The following is a 23,941-nucleotide window of genomic DNA, read 5'->3' on the forward strand; positions in this document are numbered from 1 at the left end:
GGTACTCTTTCTCACTCTGAGTGGCTTGTGTGGGTGCACACACATCGTCCCCAGCAGACAACTTCTGCCTGTATTCTCATGACTCACCCCCGCACAAGTATTCACAGACAATGTATACATTTACATAGAAATAAACAAATATGCACTTGAATATACCCTACAGAAAGATGGTAGAATTTATAGGTGTCACATTCTGTGTCTTAATTAGATATTCTCTTTTGAATTTTCTCTAAAGATGCAAAAAGCAGGTCCCAGAGCATGTCTATTCATGTTGTAGTACCTTGGCTCTAGATTCTAAAAGCATCTAATAGCACTTGATTTGTCAGTTGTTATAAATGTGATCTAGGATTTTGTTTGAGTCTCTGAAAATCTTCTCATTGGCACATGTCTGAAGCTGCCTTTATACACATAAGGATTTTATTTATCATTTCATAACTTTTAAAATTAGAAAATAGATACATAATTTTAGAGATATTTTGTGAAATGACATGGAAAAGCTGTTATGACAAAAAGGATAAAAATCCATACACTTAGTGTGCCTTATTTAGTTTGTCAAAAACACTTGAGCTGTTGAGAGAATCTAATGTAATTCAATGAATCTGCAAGTACATTTTCAGCCCATTGAAAATGACTGTCAATTCAAGGTTACTTCATAAAACTGAATCATGAACAAAAATTACTTGGTGAAGATGAAAAAGGCAAAGAAGTAAAACAAATAAGGAAATGGGTATTAACAAATTAGAAATTAGAACAACAAAAAATGTTAATGGAGATTTATGGAATAATTTTTTTTTCTTTATGGTCTTTCTTTGACCATTATTGGCCTATCTATGTCTTCATTATGTAGAAAAATTGTCTATTGACTTCAATAGCACTCCTTCAATTCATGCAGGCAACCATTTCCACTTGAAAAGATAATAAATATTATTCATGAGTATTTTCTTACACAAATGGAATTGCAAAGCTATTCCTTTCTCCATACATTTTTCACCCAAATTCCACTTTTGAGCAAGCATTAAAATATGAATAAATTTAGTAATTCATAAGCATATATCATTATCTTTCTTTTTACACATATTCTTATGACAGAAACATTTGTCTTCTTGTTAATTTTTCTTCATTTCTTGCCTTCAAATTGTCATTTGAAGCATGAGATGCTTATGAGATTACAATTATCTACTCAGTGAGAAGGGTTATTTATCAAGTATAGAATTAGTGAAAACATAAAGCCATTAGTGTCTTTCTCCCCTTTGTTTTCTGTCCCAATTCCCCAGGTAGAACTGAGTTGCTGCCTAGACATCAGTATTCGCACAGATAGTAAAATTAACTATTGCTCCAAAATATTGGCAAGCTGGGTTTGCCAAAAGGTGATGGTCCTGGGTATAGTCAGACATTCCTGGAAGACAAAAAGGAACAAATAAAATTTCATTCAGCTGTAGAAGGCCAAGAACATTGTTCTATTTTCTTTCACATTTTCTTTGTGTTTCGCTTTCTGTTTCCTTCATGTCTTCATAAATTAGGCATTTCTTGGGGCCTTTTAAAACACTGAGTCCTGCTCAGTGTATGCAGAGGAGGCCAAATTCTGGACTCTGATTCCAGACTTGAAAGACAAGAATTACTCAGCATTTCCATCTGGCCATCAGTGTCTGTCCTCCTTCTCAAACAGGGGATTTCATTACATAAGTTTACATTCACTTTTAATGTGCCAGCATCTGTTTCAGGTATCTGCATTGCTACAGTGAGGCACTGTCCTTTAAATGAAGCAGTGACAAAATTGTTCAGACCCCACAGCTTCCTGAAGTGCCTGTTAGCAGCTCTACATCGTTGAGCAAGTGCAAGGGCTCCAATCCTCTTTCAAACTAGGCCAGGTGAGAGTACAAAGAAGAAAGTTTTATAGTATCTTTCTCTTGTGTGAAATGGACTCAAAATCTCAGGGCATAGTTTCATCTTGCAGAAGGTTTGGCAATAACTGAACTTTGTGGCACTTCAGCATCTCCACCCCTTGTTTGTTTGTGCTGCAGAATTTTTTTTTTACCCCAATCATTTCCCTCAACTAGTTTTGAGTTTAGAGGAAAACCTCATAAGCAGTTGAGCTGACATTTCATGAAAGGTAGACTGCTGGGACAGGAGAGTGAGAACATTTTACAGAATCAGAGAACAGCTGAGGCTGAGAGGTACCTGGAGGTCTTTTGGAGGTCCATCTCCCTGCTTAAGCAGGGCTGCTTAGAGTCATTTCTTCAGGATCATATCTAGACAGATTTTTGATGTCTCCAAGGATGGAGACACCAAAGTCTCCATCAGTGACAATTACAGTGACAGTGCTCAGTTGCCCTCAAACTAAAAAAAAATTAAGCCTGACTATCATTCAGTATTTCGTGTGACAGCCAGCTCTAAATTAAAGCTAAGAATCACTTTTAATAGTTCATAACTTCCAGCTCTGGTCTTTGAGGCTTCAAGCACCTGTGTTTCTGTAACACTGTGTCAGTCTGCCTGGATGCATCTAAACTAGTCAGTTCTAGTGTGCTTTAGAATGCTTCAGAGCTCCCTAAAAAATATTCAGCCTGTTTTAATTATTTTTGTGCCCCAACAATTCCATCACATGGTCTGTCAGTCAGAGCAGCTCCTGGGAATACACAAGGGCAGTTTCCTTTCAGCTGCTGTCCCAAGTGCACCACCACAGCCACCCAGCCCTGGCAGTTTGTTAGGGCAGGTGCCAGACATTCTCTGAGTTAACTCCATGCCTTCAGAAATTGAGGTGTGCTTGATTTGCTGATAAAGAAATCAAACACACCTCAGAGTGTCAGCAGGATACCTGAGTGTGTGCTCACCTTGGTGGCTTGAACTTTAGTACATCCAGCTGCTTTACATGCTCTTGACTCCTGGCTCAGTATGCAATGTGTGGGCAAGAACCCTGAAACTGCCTCTTTTCTTCTTATCTTAGTTTCCTAGAAATATTTTCATTAGCTCTTTTCTTTTAGAATATGTCCATAACTTGGGTTCTATTTGTGGATTTGCCTTTCTGAATAGCCCTCTGGACAAGAAAATCTATTTAATTTTTTTTTTTTAATTGTCTGCATCAGAGTGGATAATGCTGTGACTCAGACACATGATTAAACAAAATAAGCTTGCTAAATGTTAGCTGGAATACAACTTTTCAGTGTGTTTTTAGCCTTGAAAGAATATACTTTAAGATCAAAAAAAGCTCCAAGCAGATATTTGATTGAAAACTGCAATTGCTATCAGTATTTCAAATCTATTTCAGAACAAGAATGAGAAAATAGACTTTTTTAAACCACAGTACTTATTTTTAATTTCACCTGCATTTGAGACCTCCTGCTGGCCTACTTCTCTGTGTTTTTCTCAATTTATATTCATTGTAACTGAGTTGGGGAGGGAATTGATCAGTACATTTGGAATGCTGGCGAATTTCTGTTCTTCTGCTGTATGCCTCTTTAACGCAGTTATCTTTACTTTGTAAATATATATAAGTCAAGAATGCACATTAGTCAAATAAGGTACATTGTTTTAATAAATTGAGGACATCTATTTTAATACTTTCCTAAGATCTGCAGGATACTATGAAGAGTTAGAAGCTATAGTACCATAACATGAAAGTGTTGCTTTATGAAGATCTAAATAAAGACCTCAAGAATTATACTAAAATATTTGTATTTAGGAGATTATCTTTATACTAGTGTTAGCATTGTTGATCAATTCAATCTACAAATAATTAATTATATCAATTTATTGTATCATAACTTCTGAAGAAAGAGATGCCCTCAACTTCTTTTTTTTATTCAAATCTTGTGGTCGACTTTGTACCAGACATTTTGGAATCATTTTCTTGAATGCTCATATTATTTTGATTATTTTGATTTTGTCTTTTTAAGCTTCTTTAAGTTATGAAATTTATACTTTTCATCATGTACTCCGAGTTTCAAATTGAATTAAATTCTTCCACATTTCTCTTTTTACTTTTTCTGTTCAGCCAGTTGTTATATGATAACTTCCAGGGTGGTGAGTCATCCAAAGTGAGCACACCATGTAGCCATACAAATAGCAGACAAGTATCTATTCTTCTTAGTGAAATTAGCTATTGATTGCAGTGGCCATGTTCTTTATTTCTCTTTCTTACAATAATAGCATGGAAATGCAAAATGTGTATTTATTGACTGGATGATTATAGGCATTTGTGTAGACCCTTTATTTTAAAATATTAGCTTTCCTAAAAATGTTTGTGCCATGTACTGACAGCTACTTTAATAAAGGAGGAACTATGCTTTTAAAAAAGTAGCATGTCCATGTGTACGGTATAACTAATAAAGGAAATTTGGTATGATTTATGGAGCAAGGAGTTGTGCATGCATGAAAATTGAATATAACACTATATTTTTCTTGAGATCAGGTTCAAACCAGTTATTTTTTTCTATGGGCTTAAATTCTTAGGGATTATTTCCTTTTAAATGCATTTTATGAATAGCAGAAACAGTCCAGACAGCAAATTCTTTCTGAACAGTTTTGATACAGACTACAGTATTTGTGAAAGGCTTAAAATTAGCGTTTTTGAATGAAGATTTAAAATGCTATAATAAATATCATTCTTGGTGTTTCCATAAAAGAACAGCTCTTTCAAGTAAATTTAATGCTCATGGAAAGCATAACATTGACTGGTAAAGAAGCAAAACTTTTACTTACTGTTGCTAGGTACAGAAAGACAGAAGCAGAATAGCAGTTCCTCCTGAAGAAAGGGTGTATCTTATGTGTGATGTGAAGAAAGATTTCCAAATATTTTGTCTTTATAGCTCTGCAAAAGCATCCAATTAGACTGTTGCTTGTGCATGATAGGTAGTCAATATGGGCATGTAGTTTTCAGAAAATCACATTATAACTGCCAGAAAACTAAGTCAATGGGTCTGTCAAGCAAAGTTTCATCAATTATTGACCTTTCACTTCAGGCCACTCCACAGGATCTGAAGGAGAAAAGCTTTAGGGTCCGTTCCCTAGCGCCCAGATAATACATTTATGCTACACAGGACAAAAAAACCTCATATTCATGGAGGAAAACATACTAAAATCTCACTCTAACTTCTTCAAATCCCCCAGAATCACAAACCATTTAATTACTTTGCCAAAGATACAGCTTTTAATTCTGCAACGTTCAGATTTTTGAGATCTGGCATGTTTATACTATTTCCCTCTATTTCCAGCATTGCAGGTGGGTGGATTGAAACATGCCTTCAAGTATTATTATTTATGATTTCTAGAAATGTTGAAATTACTTACCTGTTCACTACATAGATACAATGTCTGTCTAGCCCTTAAAGGCCTAAGGAGAAGCAGAAAGAAAATTGCCCTCCAGGCACATTCCTTCATGACAGTGAAAACATCTGCTTGCTTGCCAAAGATAGCATGGAAATATTTACACTATTAAAAAGAAAATTCAGCTACATAAAAATATGCTAAGGGGGAGAAAAAGCAAAAAGACCAGTGATATACCTAAAAAACTAAGTATGTGTTAAACCATGCTGACTTCCACTATGCAGGACCTCGTGACAATGAAGAGAATAAGCTAGGCTTGGAAACCAAAGCATTTTAATCACATATAAATGCCATTTGGACATCTCACTATTTCTCTGCCCCACACGACAGATGCCACACTTTCTTCATGACTGTCAACTGCATGTCACCAGCACTGGCCCTCACACTCTGTTATTTTCATTGCCTTCAGGAGTCTCCCATGTTGATTAGAGTTAATTGCTATGACTGAGCGATTCTTTTCCTGTAAAGTTAATGAAAGTTCATGTGTCAACACTGCAGTGCACTAGCCCAAAATTATGCTATTTACCACATGCATAGAACTATTTGGCTCAACTGAGGTTTAGCTACCTAAAGTTCTGCAAAGATTATTTGGATGGAGAAGACAGTGATATAAGGTTCTCTCTGGAGGTATCTAGGGAAGAATCTGGTACCATATTCAGACAATGTACACAACAGGAAAATGTGGCTAGGGAATTGGGCAGCATACTGCAAAACGGTATGTCAATTATTAATTATTATCAAATCTAATTATTAATCCTCCTAATCTCATCTAGCTATTAATTTTATTTTTTAACATGTAACTTAAATATTTTGCATGTACAATTTTAAAACTATCACTTCAGAAAAAAATGTACTGATTCAAGTCTTTTAATTTTGGGGCTGTATCATGTTCCCTTGTTTCATAGACCATATACTAATATTTTTGAACAGGATTTCCCAGGCAGATGTTAAGCAGTCCATCTTTGGGATTAGTACTTTTTCTTTACTGCCTTCTATTTGACTTTCTCTTTAAGGAAGGTTGGGCAGCCCATAAAATTAGAACAGTGAAGGAAGACAAAGAGGCTGCATGATCTATGCTGAACAAGGGCAAGATATAAGTGAATTGGAATTTCTTCATAGGATAGTTAAAATTCAGCTACTAAGGATATAGGTCCTTCTGTACTGTCTTGAGAAAAGGTGGAATGCAGGAAGGTGGAAGAGAACCACTATTTTTCCAAAGCCAGTCTTCCAATTTGTATCTTCTCATGATCTAATGAGGACACAGGCTTTTTACATTTCCATGATTCAGATTCTGGATTCTTTCCTGAAGGTGACAAGACTGTGAAAGGTCATAAAGATAGGTTAGACTGCAGGATTTTGACTGCTGCCAGATCTGAAATCAGTCCTAGTCCTAGTCTACATTTTCCTTGACCGAACCAAAATACTATTAAAATACTAGTAAAAATACTATTATGTTTTGAATATGTATTGATATGGTGTGTCATGCCATACACTGGAAACTTACACTTTATACAAAATGTACACTCAGTACAGCAAAAAGTCCTCCACAGCTTTTATAGACAACTCTCCAAATACCTAACCTACTTTAATTTTAAAAGATTTATAAATATATGCCTTCAGAAGCTTTGAATATACCTAATGTGCTTCATTGCTGTTAAACCTTATCTATCCAATGACATAAGTGTCAAGTAACAGCATTTTCTAAATTAACAAGATTTTTTAGGAGAATAAAGCTGAGTAGAGCAAAAAGACATTCCCTTGAGACAGGAAAGTCCTGAATTTTTATTGCCAGTGTTATATTCATGTCCATAAGGCCTTCTCCTTATACTAAACAAATGAGTGGTCAGATTAAAACAACAGAGTGGCTTTTGTTCTGAAGAGTCTTAAAACATTTTGTAAAGGTCCAGAGACATCTAGAAATAAACTATTTTATAACTCTTTTTTTTCTATTTCACAACACAGTGTTAAGATACTATTTTAGGTTACAAACGTTAATTACTATCTGATTTTCCCCCTGTTCCGTGGAGACCTCCACAATATCTTCTTGATTTTTTTAAAGCAAAATTATAAAATGCTACTGAAGTAATTATTTTATATTTGACTGTTTAGCAACAATATACACAAGACTTCATTAATTTTATTTTATGCCTAGCTGTAATTAGATATCAGGTAACAATTCTTGAAAACATCTGAAATAATTTTAGCATCCAGAGAATTTATGAAATTTAAAAAACCCAGACACCTAACAACATTTTAATAAAAACAAGGTCAAAAGCTAAAAGGAGGGAACTGTTTTGTCAATGAATTTACACTGATAGGCATTTTATTTCTCTTCTGGTTAGCTGGGATATTCTAATAACATATTGCTTCAGATTTGTATATGCATTGCTGTATTTTATGGAAGTGTATTGTAATATTATTAAAAGATTATTTATATGAGTTTAGAATATTAAAATTCCATATTTTGTCTTTTGCATATTTATTAACATAACAATATGTGGTAGGCTACTTATATTCTGTTTTCATTTGTGCCACAATAGCTAAGGATCTTGTCAGCGTTTACATTATAATTCCCTATTTTCAGTGGCATCAATAAAACTTTGCTCTAGGCTGAATGTTGGCAAGAAAATTCTATGTTCAGAATCATATATTTTGCAACAAAAAGGACACTTTAAAACCAGGAATCATTTTACTGGGGTACTATTTTCCTTTTTTAATTCCTTTTTAAGAACAGCTGATGGTGCTGAAGATGTTACAGAAAAATTATCAGTCAATTTCTCCCCAGTCTTTCATCAATTTATAGCAATATGTTAAGGGCAGCTGAATCACACTTTACATAAAACTCATATAATCCATTGCAGATACATGCTGTTACCTCCACTCTTTTTGTGATTCCCTGTGGGATACATATATTCACTTTCACTACTCGAATTTCATGCACTAGAAAGTTTTTGCTAGGTTGTATAACTTGTAAAGATTAAAAATGAGAGGAATTCACAAGGGTTTGATTTGCCTGAGATCAAAACCAGCTATCAATTCATAAAAAGACTCCAAAAAGGTAGAGATGAAGAGTCAAAGAAGAGGTAGGAGAAGAGTGTGAGATAAGAAATGAAGCATCTGCCTGCAGCACACAGCAAGGGGATTTCCAGGGACAACACACAACTGAGCAGTGGAGTGAGTGAGTTTCTGCAGTGACCACTTGAAGCTAAGGCAGAAGGAAACAAAGCTGTAGGAGAGGGATGAACTTATGTTTCCATGACTGGCATATTTAAGGACTTAGACACACAGGCTTTTGAATAGCATGCATCACTAATCTAAATAGGTAGATAAATATTCTTTCTTCTCAAACTAGAGTTCTTCTAATAAATTACATATTAAATTAGTGCTAGAGTCTATGTTCAGCTCATCAAAACATAAAGTCCACTCTATCTCACCTACACACCACAGACACCACATAGACTTATAAATTTGAGCCAATCAGTACCTAGATATAAATGTTGCTGTGATCCAAATTTAGGACACATTTAGAGTGAGGTGAATAACACCTTAGAAGCAGAAATTCATATTTTCTGATTATAAAGGAAGCCTAGGAAAACTGATTCAAATGTAAACACTGTAGGTAACTGAAGCTTAGCTAGAAGACATCCATTCATGGATATTGTAATTTAGACTACTTTATCTACCATGTTGCTTGCTCTCATCACCACCACATCATGTATTTAAATTAGTGAGCTTAGGAAGCACAAGATTATGGACTTTTCACCCAGGGAAGGGTGTCTTCAAATACCAATTTTGTCCAGGTCTCAATACCCCATTACTATTTTGGAATGTAAAAGAGGCATACTACTCTGCTGGGGCTTTTATTCACTTGATTGACTTCTGGCCTCCTGCTGAAAACCACTTTCCAAAAGTAAGTCTATGTTACCAGGCAGCCTTAAGACACCAGCAAACCCAGGGTCATTGATTGTCCCTTACAGTAATTCTCCCTTTGGTGTTGGCAGCAGCTCCACTGATGGGCAACTGTCCCAGTGCCATCCCAGCCACAGCAAACTCCAAGCAGGATGGCAGAAAGAAAATCCTACTTCCTTCCCTTCCTCATCTTCTGTTCTGACAGCTGGATGCATTTCAGATTTTGTTTTTTGGCACTGGAAATAATAGGGGGCTTACAATTGACTAGCCATTACTTAGTTCTAAGGACATATTTGTGGCATTAAACTAAACATTTTCTTTAGGGCAAAAAAAGCCAAATTGGAAGATTTGAGCAATGATCAATACACAGGTAACACGTACAGAAAATGTGACACTGGCAGAGACCCTGTGATAACACAGATCATGCTTGGCAGTAAAATGAAATTAAAGTTATATCTATTGCAGTGCAGAAAAGAGAATGCCTTTTCAAGAGTGTCTTATTCCTGAGTGCGTGTCTAGTACACCATTTTTCCTTTTTCTGCATGTGTCAGTCGGGGTGAAGAACAGAGACATATATTCAAGGTAAGAGCAGTGAAGAGTTTTACATGCTTTGTAAGTATGTGGGAGTATTTAGGCACTAACAACAGAACTAGCAATTGATCTCATAATAGTCACAGCCTAATCTTAGATCTCAGAGCAAGCAGATCCTAAGAATGGAATTTAACACTGAAAATTGCCATGGATTTTAGATTCAATGCACAGAGAATGAAAAGGCAAATGGTTATTTAAAAAAACATGGGCATGCAATATGCCAATCAAAATATTTAACTTTGATTTCTCCATTAGAATGGCTATATAAATTAATATAAATTAATATCTACCTAATTATTTCAAATACAAAATAAAACCCAGATGTGAAACAATGGGAGCTGTTAGCAAGGAAAGAAACACAGCTTCTCTGTAAAAGGGATGATTATGTTCTGTATTTTATAGCAGCATGAACTTCTTCAGTTGTAACAGAAGAAAAAGGAAGGAAGTAGGAAGAAATAAAGAAAAGAGAGAAGCAACTTAGATAAATGCCATTGTTCTGTTTTACATCTGTATTGGTTTTACATCTTATTTGAAGGACTAAACATTAATTTTACTAAAATAAAAGTAATCAATGATGGCTGGTGACAGAACATGCTAATTTTCTTTTTTATGGCTTCCAGAATTTTTAGTACTAAGATTGTCTGTTTTGCACAATGTCCACTGGTATTTGAATGCTTCAAACGACTGCAGTGACTATTTTTTCTCATAGCTTTAGAGCAAAAGTTAATTCTGCAGCTAGGCTCACCCAGCAGACACACCTGCCTATATAAACAAAGCATATCTACAAACTGAAAACTTTGTTTTGAAAAAATTATTCTGTTCATTGAAAAAGCAGCAAAAGAACCACTCAAGTATAAAAAAGAAGTATTATTATCTCATATAAAGATAGCAAGGAGATAAAAAGTGATGCTTCAAATTATTTTTAAGAAGAAAAGCATATGGCATACTCTATCCTACCACTCATAGAAGTGGACCTGATTGCAATTAGTTGATCTAATCAGGGATTCCTGGTCCAGTTCATGTGTGTTTAAAATATATTAACTAGCAACATTTGACATCAGATCTGAATTTCATTTAATAGCTTGAGTATCATGTAGAATGTAATGGTTTTAAAAATCCTGCTATTTTCAGCACATCCTCTGCATGATCCTGATGGTAATACTGGATAACCACAAGAAGAACTGTGAAATACATGGCTGCAGACAGTACCAACAGGCATAATCTGAAGAAAGCAAGTGAACACTTGAGCACTTTATGCCTGGGAGATAAAAATATCTCATGAGGGGAAAATTCTGTAGCTTTTTTCCTTTATTTGACATAGTGCTTAGAGACAGAACAAGATATTCTTGGCCCTTGTATTTTACAAATGTAAAAGGAAAAAGTAATAAAATATCTTCCTTATCTCACATTTTCACATTTCACTGTAAATGATACTCTTTTTTAGGAGTAATATTAATTTGGGGTTAGATTGTGAAAAGATTTAAGCCCTGCAATGTCTAGCATTTTACAAAGCCTTTAAAGGATTTTTTGCTTTGTGGAATTCCCCCATTCCCCTGCCTAGGCTTCTCATAAATGCCTGGAGAAAACTGGGTGCCAAGAAATAAGGTAAATAACAGGAGTAGGAGTTCATGTCTAAAGATAAGATCCATTAAAGCAGGTTGCAAAATAGACATTGAGCTTCCTAATAAGACACAGTGGAAACAGGGCTTGAACCCAGATATTTAAACACCAATGACAAGATACCATTGCTGTACACTGCTTCCTGACATCAGGTGCTTACTCCAACATCTCTAAAAAACATGGCTAGTAGAAAAGAAGAGAGTTTGTTTTTCTGTCCCTCTTTTTCTCATCTGTTCCCTCAAAACTTCTGCACAGTACAAAAAATATCTTGCAAGGAGATAGGTTTCCCTTACTACTTCCTGTTGAAACTTTTTCCCTCCTTAAAATGAATACATTTCTGTTGGACTAACAAACATAAGCAGCTTCCTTCCACTATATAGCCCCTCCTTTGAACAGGCTAGGTGTCAGTAAACAATCACTACTCTATGTTAAATGTTCAGTAGAGCACATAATCAAAAATTCTTTCCCTATCCACTAGCCTGTGAAATCATGCTTAAATACTGAATACTGAACATATAATCATTTTTGAATGAGTGAAATAGCTAAGCCAGAAGGAACTACAGTATTGCTTTTGCTTCACCAGGCTGCAGTACAGAAACAAGCCTGCAGTACAGAAACAACATGGGTAGGGGAGACAAGGATGGGATGACTTTTTACATGAGACAACCACAAAATCTGGAGAAGAGATTTTATTTGCTCATGAAGCTGGACAATACAACATATCCTTGTGTGACTTTGTGTCAGCAAGCAAGTGTGCTATCAATGTCTACTGAACTTGGCCTGACAGTTAATGTGGAAAAAAACCATTTCTGCTGTTGCTGGTAATACCTAAAAGCAGTGCCTACTCATGGAAAGCTAAGGCATTCTGAAATTATGGCTGCTGAATATGAGGTTTTAAAATCTAAATTTTAGATAACAGCATCACAGAATGGTTGAGATTGGAAGGGAGGTCTGGAACTTCATCTGGTCCAACCACTCTGCTCAAGCAGGACAATTTAGATCCAGTCACTTGGCTGATTGCTCTAGTCTCCTAAAGAAGTTTCAGACACCTAAAGGAGTTTGTCAGATAGAATTAAGGCCTTTTCCTAGCATGTCCTTTTTCAGGCTAGTCCCATCCAAATAATTTTTTAAACATATGTCACATAATAGTCTTTTGATAACCATCTTTTTATCAGAGGATCATTCTTTTGTTCCTAAAGGCTTGAAATTATTAAATATAGATGAACTGTATATCCATTCAGAAATAACAAATATACAGAAATAATTTTTTACTATTCCTTCATTTTCTTTTCCAGTTCCATTTGATTTTTCTCATCCTAACAGATGGCATACCAATTTGAAATTATTGTATTGAAACGCATTTGAATCATTGCTGAAAAGCTGTTGTGAAATTATTAATTGATAATCTGAGGCTGAAATATTGCTGACCCCTCTGTAGTGTTCTGCATTTATATACTCTCTGCTCCAAAAGCTAGGGTCAGAATTTTCAACTGATCTGACCAATGGAAATAGCCAGTGGTTTTTTAAAAAGAAAATTACAAGCAGAGAGGTGCCCAGGTGATTGACATGTCTGCAGCACCCAACCTTTTGTAAGCCTTTGAGGGGACTTAATCACAAATGCAGTGCAGACACTGAGGTTACCAGACAATATTAAATGTTCTGGATGTTTACCCTGTCTGAGACTGGAATAATGCTGGCAAATCACAGCCCAGGTTTTGGTCTGGTTCCTTGGAAAAACAGCTACTGCCTCCTTGCCTGTTGGCAGCTCTGTGGCCATAGCTTATGCCTGGCCTCTGTGCACGGACTGTGAGATGTTGCTCAGCTGACTGGTCCTGAAAAGAAGAATCCAGGCCTCAGCTAGATTTCAGGGACACAGAGGCATACAGGCATTTGAAACTGATGGAGCTAGTAGTAGTAATATTTTGAACAAGGGCAATCATCATTTGGACATAAAAAGTTCACGGTGCTTGGACCATACCACAGCTGTCTTTGTTTCTCAACTATTTCCATCTATTTCAACTATTTTTGACAGCTCCTCTGTAAACCTCCTGCTCCTGGCTTGTTTCTGACTTCCATAACATGACAATATAATTGGCAATTCAATTAATTTCATTATGATAAATTCAGTGTCTATTCCTGCTATTTCTTTATATTCTACCCCTAAAAATCCTCTTGTTGTCTGCACTTTTTAGTATTTCTGATGAGTGAATGATCCAGTTCTGTACAGGGTTTCAAAGCTAAAAATTTGTCCTTAGCTGACAGAACTAATGTATTTTATTTTGCTATCTCTATTCAGCAGGACTCAGAGACTCCAATGATACTGTACTTTATTGTTTTTAAATACACCATGGGAGATGATGAATGAGTAAACCTTTGGATTTATTCTTTCTTTTTTTGCAGGGAACAAGGAGATTGCAGATGGTCTTGTATCTACTGCTAATTCAACTTGCACATAACCTATAAGTATGGAAATTAAGGGGACAATAATAAACCAGATCGCTTTCAAGTGCTGGTATCTGGTGGTATTCGGGGTAGCACAGCAATGCTATGGATGAGATGGGAATGGCTGAAGTAATAAAGAGCATTTCCAGGTGTCAAGCAAAGGTTTAAGGTTAGGTGCTGTGCTCATGACAACGCATCCAGTGTGTGTAGACCTGGCATAGTATCCTAGTGTCCTTCCTTCCTTCCTTCCTTCCTTCCTTCCTTCCTTCCTTCCTTCCTTCCTTCCTTCCTTCCTTCCTTCCTTCCTTCCTTCCTTCCTTCCTTCCTTCCTTCCTTCCTTCCTTCCTTCCTTCCTTCCTTCCTTCCTTCCTTCCTTCCTTCCTTCCTTCCTTCCTTCCTTCCTTCCTTCCTTCCTTCCTTCCTTCCTTCCTTCCTTCCTTCCTTCCTTCCTTCCTTCCTTCCTTCCTTCCTTCCTTCCTTCCTTCCTTCCTTCCTTCCTTCCTTCCTTCCTTCCTTCCTTCCTTCCTTCCTTCCTTCCTTCCTTCCTTCCTTCCTTCCTTCCTCCCTTCCTTCCTTCCTCCCTCCCTTCCCTCCCTTCCCTCCCTTCCCTCCCTTCCCTCCCTTCCCTCCCTTCCTTCTTCTACATTAATGTACTCTGGGAAGAGCCAGGTTACAAAAGCAACAGACATGGGACAGTGAGGCAGGGAGAAATTAGCATTATTTAAAGCATAAAAAGAATTTAGACTTAGTGAAGCCTTACAAATTTGTGTCATTTTTCTGTCTCTTCACAAACTATGTTTCTTTTTATCAAACTTTGTGTTTGGTGGGGCTTGTGGGTTTTTTAGGTGGGAAGGAGAAAGAGATTGCTGGCACTTTTTCCTTTTCAGAAACATTGGGGCTTTTTTTTGAAGACAAGAGCTCAGTAACTCATAAAGTAGTATATAAAATAGAAGGGAGAGTCAACATTAGAAAGAGAGAATAAATAAAAGGAAAGCAGCTTGTTTATGTTATGAACTAGAAATAAAGGAGGTAGAATTACCATTTTAAGAAATATTTAAATCTAGATTTATTATCATTTTATCCTAGATAATGAAATATGCTAGTCAATGATGAAGGAGAAACTGGTACCTTCTAATTCAAGAAGTTTCTACTGTTACTAGCATGGAATTGTCAGGATTGACTAAATATGACCTACTGTCTCAGAAAACCCCTAAGAGCAATTTTTAATTTTTTCATGTTTTAAATGCAGTTATTTTTTGGATGTCTTTAGAAGACTATTTTTTTTTTCTTTTGGTTGGGGAACAGTGCGAGAAAGAAGCAGTTAAAATGAGTGAAAGAATATGCCACACTATGAATTCAAAAGCGTCATTTGAAATTAACCAGGAGTCCAGGCAGACTGATGCTCTCTTTTCGCTTGTGGTGACTCCTAAAGAATGCAATTAAAGAGGCCATAGTAAGCTCAGTTGTGTCACAGTACAGTGGTAAGCATTTTGCATCTGTTCCCATAGCAACAACACTGCAGAAACAAGTTGTTCAGGCTACAGTCTCTGTCACATTGGTATGGGGAAGCTCTCCTTGGCAGGCTAATAACTATAACTTTCTAGGTCTCAAAAGGCATTGTTTAGAACTGTGCTACTAAACAATGACATACTTAACAAAGCCTTAAGGTACCAAAGAAGGATGAACCGCAGATGGGATAAACAAAGTTCTATTTGTAAAAATAATTTGGTATTTCTTGTGACATCGCTTTAAAGAAAAACAAGATAATTTTGGTAGCTACAGACACAGCAGGGATTTTAAAATACCTTGAAATTCTGATCACCTGGAAAGATGTAAGAAATCATAACCAGTAGAAAATTACTAATCAGGCCCAACTGTGGTTTTGTTATAATAGCATTATTACTTACGGCATTGCTAGAACTATTTTTTGGTATGTAGATGAATGTTTATTGGTGATTTCTTTTTAAAGAGTTCAGGGTTTTTGTATTTTATAGCATAAAGGAACAAAAATTTTGTCCTTTGGACTCCTTATGTGAACTGAAGTTCAATCAGATATTGGCATTCTTTCCTCAAAAGAATGCAGTTTATTAATGTCTTATCAAATATTGCTGCTTTGTTGTCTTAGAAAGGAAAAGAAAAAAGTCCTGCATGAAAAAACAAAAGATAAAGCAAAGAATTATAAAAATATGAAAATATAAGTACCTGCTTCTTCTTTATTATGTGGAAATCCTTCACATTGAAACTGCAGGGATTAGTTGTTCTACCTAATAATTCAATAAGGTGTACTAAATTAGAATATATTTTCTTTTCTTCTTTGTTCCACAGTAACAAACACAATAGTTAAGGATGAAAACCAGTTTTGGAGATAACCTCTAATTTTCACACCTGCGTAATATTTTAAATCACTGCTTTTAGGGAAACTTTCTACATTGTTCTGTGTCCAAATTATTTTTTTTTTTTGTTTGCTGTTCTTTTAGGTTTAATGATACTCCAGCCAGCTATCTACAAGTGAAGGAATATTATAGTCGTAATTTCAAAATATTAACTGTATTAGTTTTAAAAGGCCTGTCTAGAAACATCCAAAATATTATATAGGAAATTAAAGCCTATGTCCAAGGAGGGAATTGAACTTATCCTGGCAACAAAATGAGGCAGGTCAACTGAAAGGCTTGGCACTTGCTCCATAGGAATTTTCATTAGGGCTACTGCCTCTCTTAAGATTTTTAAAAGTCACAGAGACAGCCAGTTGCCATGAGGACAGACATCTGGGAATTAGAAGTGTGCCTTTCAGTTGTATCTGGGACATATAAAAAAGAAAACTGTATTTTAGGCTTTTTTTTTAATCTGTTCCAACTGGTTGGCATAAGCATGTTTCTCTTTGATCCAACATGTATTGCAAATCCTGCTCATAAGTGCTAAGTCACTCAGAGGCACGTCTTCAGAAAAGGACACTTAATTACAAGCTTCTGCTTAAATTTGGTGAATAATGTGTGGACTTGAAAACCAATGAAGCTTTATGAGTATGCTGTAATTATTATTACTCAGATGATGAATTCTGATCAAACAGGGACACAGCACAAAAACATTTACAAAGAGTTTGTAAAAAAGCTATGTAGAAATTTTCCTACCACTTTAGATTAACTCTGGCTTTCTTTTATACCATACCAGACAGGGTTAACTTTAACCAATCATCCACAAAACAAGCACTCACTTTTGGCTTTTTGATAAATCCAGATTTGATAGATCCAGACTTTCCAGCTAGTCAGATGCGTACCCTGATGTAGGAGATCCGAATTCAGGAAAAAAAATTAGTTGCTGCAGCAGGAAGACTGGAAAAAAATCATTGCGGAAACTAATATTATTTTTTTTTTAACATCTTAATGTCAAATTCAATCCACAGCTCTGAGGTAAGCCTCTGGAGTCTCTGTAAAATACACAGGGAAGATGATGAGATTCCTGAGGAAAGGAGACTGTGCCAGATAGTCCAGAGAGCCCTTACCTTGTACACTCTAACAGACTGTCTTTCCTCCTTGTTTTTGTCCATTGAATCCCCCATGGTTTGCTGCCCAGAACTCTTGTCCAGAGTTTATCTCATTTTCTGGAGCTACAGTCTTAATGGGCATGCCAAGTCCAGTTCTTTCTTTTCCTATATTCTGGATTTCTGCTTTTAATATCCCATTTCAGCAACTCTCTCCTTCAGGAGGACCCTTTACTCCAAATCATGAAGAGAGACACAAGTATGCCTGGCTTATTCTCCACTCCCTGGCTGTGGCTGGTGTTGGCCAAGGCCTTTCCACTGTAACTCTACAACATGAAGACCTTGGCAGTGATGCTGTGGGTAGGGTCAGGCTCCATCCAGGAGGACAGAACCATTAAAGGTTGCATTTAATTATCACCAATGATTCCTGCACTTCAACTTTTCAGAAGACACAGCAAAGCAGATTTTCATGACAAGTATAAAAAGCACTCTTCTGAGACAATGCAGCCATTCCTCCATTTCTAAGCCTTATGCCAAACTAAGAGTATTTAAGCCATTTAGGACTAAGGTATCCAGAAATTTTTAAACATGCACTACTGTTTGAAATTACTGAGCTGCTCTGGCTAACATAAAAAAAGTAGAACAAAAATAAGTTTGATCTGAGGTAGGCACCACAGACATCAAGAAGAAATCAGTCTAAAAAATACAAATTTTATAAAGTTGCAACATAACAGGAAATGAGGCAGTCCGATGGGCATTTTGACAGAAGGTATAAAAGTATATTGCCTGGGCAGCTCCATATTTTACTCAGAAACAAAGAAAAAAGCTCCAACCATTTTCTGAGGACTTTGGAACATTTTTAATAACAGATGGAGAAAAGGGAAGAAAAACAGCTGAGAGCAGGAAAAGAAAGAAAAGCACATTTTTTCCCATAAGAGAAGCAAAATACTTCTAATCTGTATTGCAAGTTCATATTCTTAGCAGTTAATTTCAGGAGAAGCTGTTGATAGAGTCAAGAGGGATTAATGGCAGGAGAAAGCTGAAAGTGTATTCTTTGCCAGACAATACAAGTGAAAGTATTTGGAGAATGAGTATGATAATGCAACTTATTATGGAGCTTCATTTTCTCTTAGCTCTGGCAGAAAACAGCTGCCTCAGAACTTCACCATTACCTGGGTGGTCAAGGTGAGATGAGATTGAGAAGACTTTATGACTCACTTTTTCAGCAGCAGTAGTCAAAGTAAAAGGCGAGTAAAGGGCAAGAATTGGACTCAGCATTTTAATTTTCCACATGGGACTTGGTATATTAAATTTGCATTTTATATGTTACATGCAATTTTCTGAGCATTTCCCTTCTGGCATTTATGCCACATGAGATGGTTGAGTATTTGTTCACTGGAATTAGTGTTATCACTTTTAAATTATGGTAGATGCCTGCTGACAGGAAGATACAAACCTTAACATACCAGAACTAAAAGACAGAGGAAGAGAGGAAGGAGCAGGGCAAAGAAAAGCAGAAACAATAGAGGGAGAGATGAATAGAGGAAAGCAGAGAGGAAGGGACATACCATTTTTGACAACCTTTTATTCTTTGTTTGTTTCCTAACTTTTTATGCAATGATGAGCTACTTCAGAACTCTCAATCTTAGTTTCTTTTCTTATGTGTAAGATAAAATTACTGAAATAATTTTCTCTGGTGCTTTGAAAAACTGAAACAAGGAGCAGCTTGTACAGGAAAAAGAAAGATTTTTAAAATATATTTCTGACAAAATGCTTTTTTAAATGTTCAGTTTTGAAAAAGCTGTTCCATCTTACACAAGAAAAGGTAGAAGATTGTTATGAGAGAAGTCAGAACAATCTGTCTAGGTCACTTTTGTTACCTTAATTTTCTTTGCTTCAACTTTAGTCTCCTAAAACATTCTTGAATTTATAAATCTAAAATTCTTGATTTTCTAACTCCATAACATTATGGAAGTGTTCCTACCCAGACCATTATGGGAACTTTTAGATTTCTGTGTACAGAAAAGGATGTTGATAATGTAATAAAATCTGATACATATTTTTAATACTCTTAGGTAGTGTTAGAAAAAAATTAGGGAGACAATTTACTAACCAAGAGTATCTTCAGGTTCTTCTACATCCACGAATTGGAGAGGGTAGTATGGGTCACTGGGATCAGTGAGAAGAGGAATGATGGTGCATGGTAGTGGCTCAGTTTGGTGAGCAGTGTCCGTCCTCCAGATAGAGGAGGAAAATGAGTTTTTTCTCACTCTGCTCCAGTGCAGGTGGTTGTTGGAGAGATTCACAAGATGAAGAGATTTTTTAAATATCTTTCCTTAATTGGGTTTTATTACCAATAAAAACATTACATTTTAACAGTTTGCTTCATTGCATTTCCAGAAATATTTGACAGCTACATGCCTGGTTGATGTACTGGTTCTCAGGAATCCATTGAGTTCTTGTATTTGCTTGTACATCAGCAAAGATAAAATCATCCTTTTAAATTCCAAGACAAGCACTTAACTTCAGTTTTCATACTGTTTAAGATGAGTCTACATAATCTTCCAAAATTAGACAAAGAAACATGTTCTGTGCTGGGCAGCTAAAATCTTAGCTAAACTCTGAAATATGAACAAACAAAAGCCGTCAGAGATTTTATTCTTAGGGTAACAAATGTATATTAAAAATATTTTCCACTTTCAAAGTACTACCTCCCTCAGAACTAACAAAGCTCCATTTAATCTTTCTAGGATTTGTTACTGATAAATCCATAATGGGCACTCAAGCTCTTAAATTTCATATTCCCCCAAGATGTTAAAATTTAAGTAATGAATATATTCAGGATTCTTTTTTTTTTTTTTTCCTTGATGTTTTCAGTTTGTTTTCAGTATAACTGGGTTTCTGTTTAAGGATTTTCTCCACAGGTATCAGGACTTGTAATATTTCATCACAGAGGCTAAAAAGACCCTCAGGCTCAATGAGTGCAATAGTTTGCTAGTCTTCTCTTAGCAATACTTTTTTCTTATAGGGAAAAGGATAAATGAAAGTAAAAATTTTCTAGATATAATTATAACTTGTAAAGAGAAACTGTTTAAGATTGTCATTCTGGAAGGTAACTTGATTAAGACAAGCTGAAAAAGCAGTCTTCATGGTTCTAGGGCAGGAAAAATTCTAAAAAAGAGTAAAGAGTTCAATCAATTCAGAGAAGTATAAGGGTATCTTTTTAGAGACAGTAACCAAAAGCAAAACTATTAAATAGTGTTGTTACCTTTAAATAAATAAAAGTAATAGCACAGCTAAAACTTACCTAATTGCAGAATAAAAATAGGAAGGCTATAAAGACATCAGTTTGATTCAGTCATTCACCCTCCATAGAACTCAGATAAGAAAATGAGAAATATAAAACATAGGATTAAATTCAGGTTACTAGGGAAGAGTATAGAAGTATAGCACAGATGCGTACAGAGGAAAGAAAAGAAAAGAAAAGAAAAGAAAAGAAAAGAAAAGAAAAGAAAAGAAAAGAAAAGAAAAGAAAAGAAAAGAAAAGAAAAGAAAAGAAAAGAAAAGAAAAGAAAAGAAAAGAAAAGAAAAGAAAAGAAAAGAAAAGAAAAGAGAAAAAAGGGCATAAGAAGAAAAAGAGTATTAAGTAATACTTATATTATTAATATATTAATAATATATTACTCCTATTAAGGAGTAACAAAAGCATCACTATATTATCCTAGAAGGATCATAGTAGTCAGATGCAAACCATGGGCCAAAGAGAAGCTTGGTCTGATACTAAACCACTAAGCAATGATAGCTTTAAATGGTCTTTTCGTGACTGTTCTCACTGGGATTTACTGCTGTCAATACCAGCAACAATTTTCATTGGGATAAAAAATAATGTTAAATAAAGAAAATAAGCATTTAAAAGGTCTCAGAAATGATAATGTTTTTGTAGTCATCTGAGTCTTGTTTAGGTGTATGAAGCAGTCTCAGAACTACTGGCAGTGTCTAGAGATAAGAAATTCTTCAGACAATGGAAAAAATGCAACCTAATACCTGTATTTAATAAAGGAAAAACTTAAGTAAATGGCAGTTCTGTTAGGAAGAATATGGAATTAGAGGATCACATACTATACAATCATCAATGAACTTCTGCTCTATAATGGAAGGTAAAAGAACAGTACAGTAAGGAAGGTATATAAAGGTGTATATCTATATATCTAAAATCCTGCCTGACTCAGAACCTTCCAGTGTGTTCCATTATTAGACAGAGATAAGTGTGAGAGTGCCTAGAAGCAGTATGCATAAAGCAGAGCATGCAGGACAGAGATGTCATTACTCAATTTAAGTGCTATCAGTGGTGCCATATTTAATAGTTTTGCTTTGTTCATGCACAAAAAAAAATAGGGATGATTCATGAAAAAATGTTGTTTGATTGTTTGGTGTTTAAGAGATACATGTTAACAATGTTACTTTTGGTAGCAAAACAGTTCACTGGCATTAAAGTACCAATTAGATTAGAATGTTTAATCAAATGATGGAAAGAAATATTAGGTTGTGATTATCTAGTTACATAGAGGCATTTACTGTGTAAATATCAACATTTCAGCTTATTGTTTAGACTTCATAGGTTATGCAAACAAACAGGTTTTTCTTGGGCAAATTCAACTCGTCTAGATGAGGATGTTTAAATCACAGCAGATAAACAATGATGTAGAAATGTCTCCTTTTCTACATTCATAGAAACATAGAATGGTTTGGGTTGGAAGGAACCTTAAAATCATCTTGTTCCAATGACCCTGCCATGGGCAGCGGCACCTTCCACTAGACCATGTTGCTCAAAGCCATATCTAGCCTGGTCCTGAACACCTCTAGGGATGGGACATTCACAATGTCCCTGTTCCAGTATCTCACCATCCCCACATTCTAACATCTAATCTAAACCTACATTCTTTCAGTTTAAAACCATTTCCCCTTGTCCTGTTACTACATGACCTTGTAAAAGATCCCTCTCAATCTGTCTTGTAGACTCTTTAGGTACTGGAAACCTGCTATGAGATCTCCCCGTAGCCTTCTCCAGGCTGAACCAACCCCAACCCTCTCATCCTGTATTCATATGAGAAGTGTTTCAGCCCTCTGATCATCTTCATGGCCTCCTCCTCCATGGACTTGTTCCAAAAATCCACGTCCTTCTCATGCTGGGGGGGCCTCAGAGATGGATGCAGTACTCCAGATGGGGTCTCAGGAAAGTGGCGTAGATGGGGAGAATCACCTCCCTCTGCCTGCTGTCCATGATCCTTTGGGGCAGACCAGGATACATTTGGTTGTCAGTGCACATTGTTAGACCATATATACATAGACATGGCTGATGTCTTTATATATATATATATAGACATCTATGTACTTTTGTAAGAAAATCATGGCCACAATTTTCAAAGAAGAATGCTGTGTTCTTAAACTCGAAATGGTTTATTCCAAACATATTCAAATGAAAGAAACATGGAAACCAGTCCTCAAGGTCTTCACTTGTCACTTCCCAAAGCAATGTGTGGTTTTAGCCTTTTATTTCTTTTTTTTTCCACTGCACTAAGTGCTAAGTTTAACAGTAAGGGAGGGGAAAGGATACTTGATTCTAAGGGGGTTTGAGAGATAGTACAACAGCCAGGTCTTAGTGCAGATATTGTGCTATGGAAAGCACTTGCCTGTGTCAGCTGTGAAGTGCATAAGGGAGTGCACTGGATCCCTTCTCAGTTCTAAGAAGCCACAATTCACTGAGAATTTTTTTTCTTGGTGCAGTTCCATGCACTGTACCAGAAGGCATGTTAAGACAGTGCTCCTAACCTCTACCTTAAGAGGCAGTGAACAATGAGGGGAAAAGGACAGACATTAAAATTTGCAGAATTCCCCACTACTCAGCAAACTTTTGCCAACCTGACTTATGCAAAAGCAGACTGACCATCTAAATCATTAAAAGAATTCCCTTCCTTTCTAACTCAGCAGTCACAGAACGACTATTAAATACACCTCTGGGAAACTTAAGGTTTATTGATGCATGCTTGATGTGAAATTTAAGTCCAGTTTGTGCTACATATCCAGAATATTGAATGACTGATATGCTCTGCAAAAAAATGTTCAAGACCAAAGTTTAATTCTTAGGTGAAGGCTGTTTTGAAAGACAGAGGTTTGCTTTTTGGCATGATCAGCCAGAATCAAGAGTAACATCCTTTCCATTAGGGGCCTGAAACTTACTCCAAATAAAATGCATGGTTGCCGTTTTCCATACCTTCTTTTGATGGCTGTAGGCAAAAAAGGAAGAAAGAGTTTGGAAAGAATGGGAAGTCTTTTTTCTGTAATGCAGACTTGGACCCTCAAGTGATATACCATGCTCTCTAAATATTTAGATAAACAGGGATTCATATACATTCAAAAGTGCTATAGAATTCATATTTCCTTTGAGTTTCAGGCCAGTGTAATACTTTGAGAATTAGACATTAAATTAATTGCACTGATTCCTAAGGGAAAGTCAGTCCCTAGCCCCTATTAAAAAGAACACTCGTTATGTGCTTTTCTGTATTCAGAGGAGGATAAATTTAT

The sequence above is a fragment of the Molothrus ater genome, chromosome 5 (genome assembly GCF_012460135.2).
Source record: "Molothrus ater isolate BHLD 08-10-18 breed brown headed cowbird chromosome 5, BPBGC_Mater_1.1, whole genome shotgun sequence".
NCBI classification, from domain to species: Eukaryota; Metazoa; Chordata; class Aves; order Passeriformes; family Icteridae; genus Molothrus; species Molothrus ater.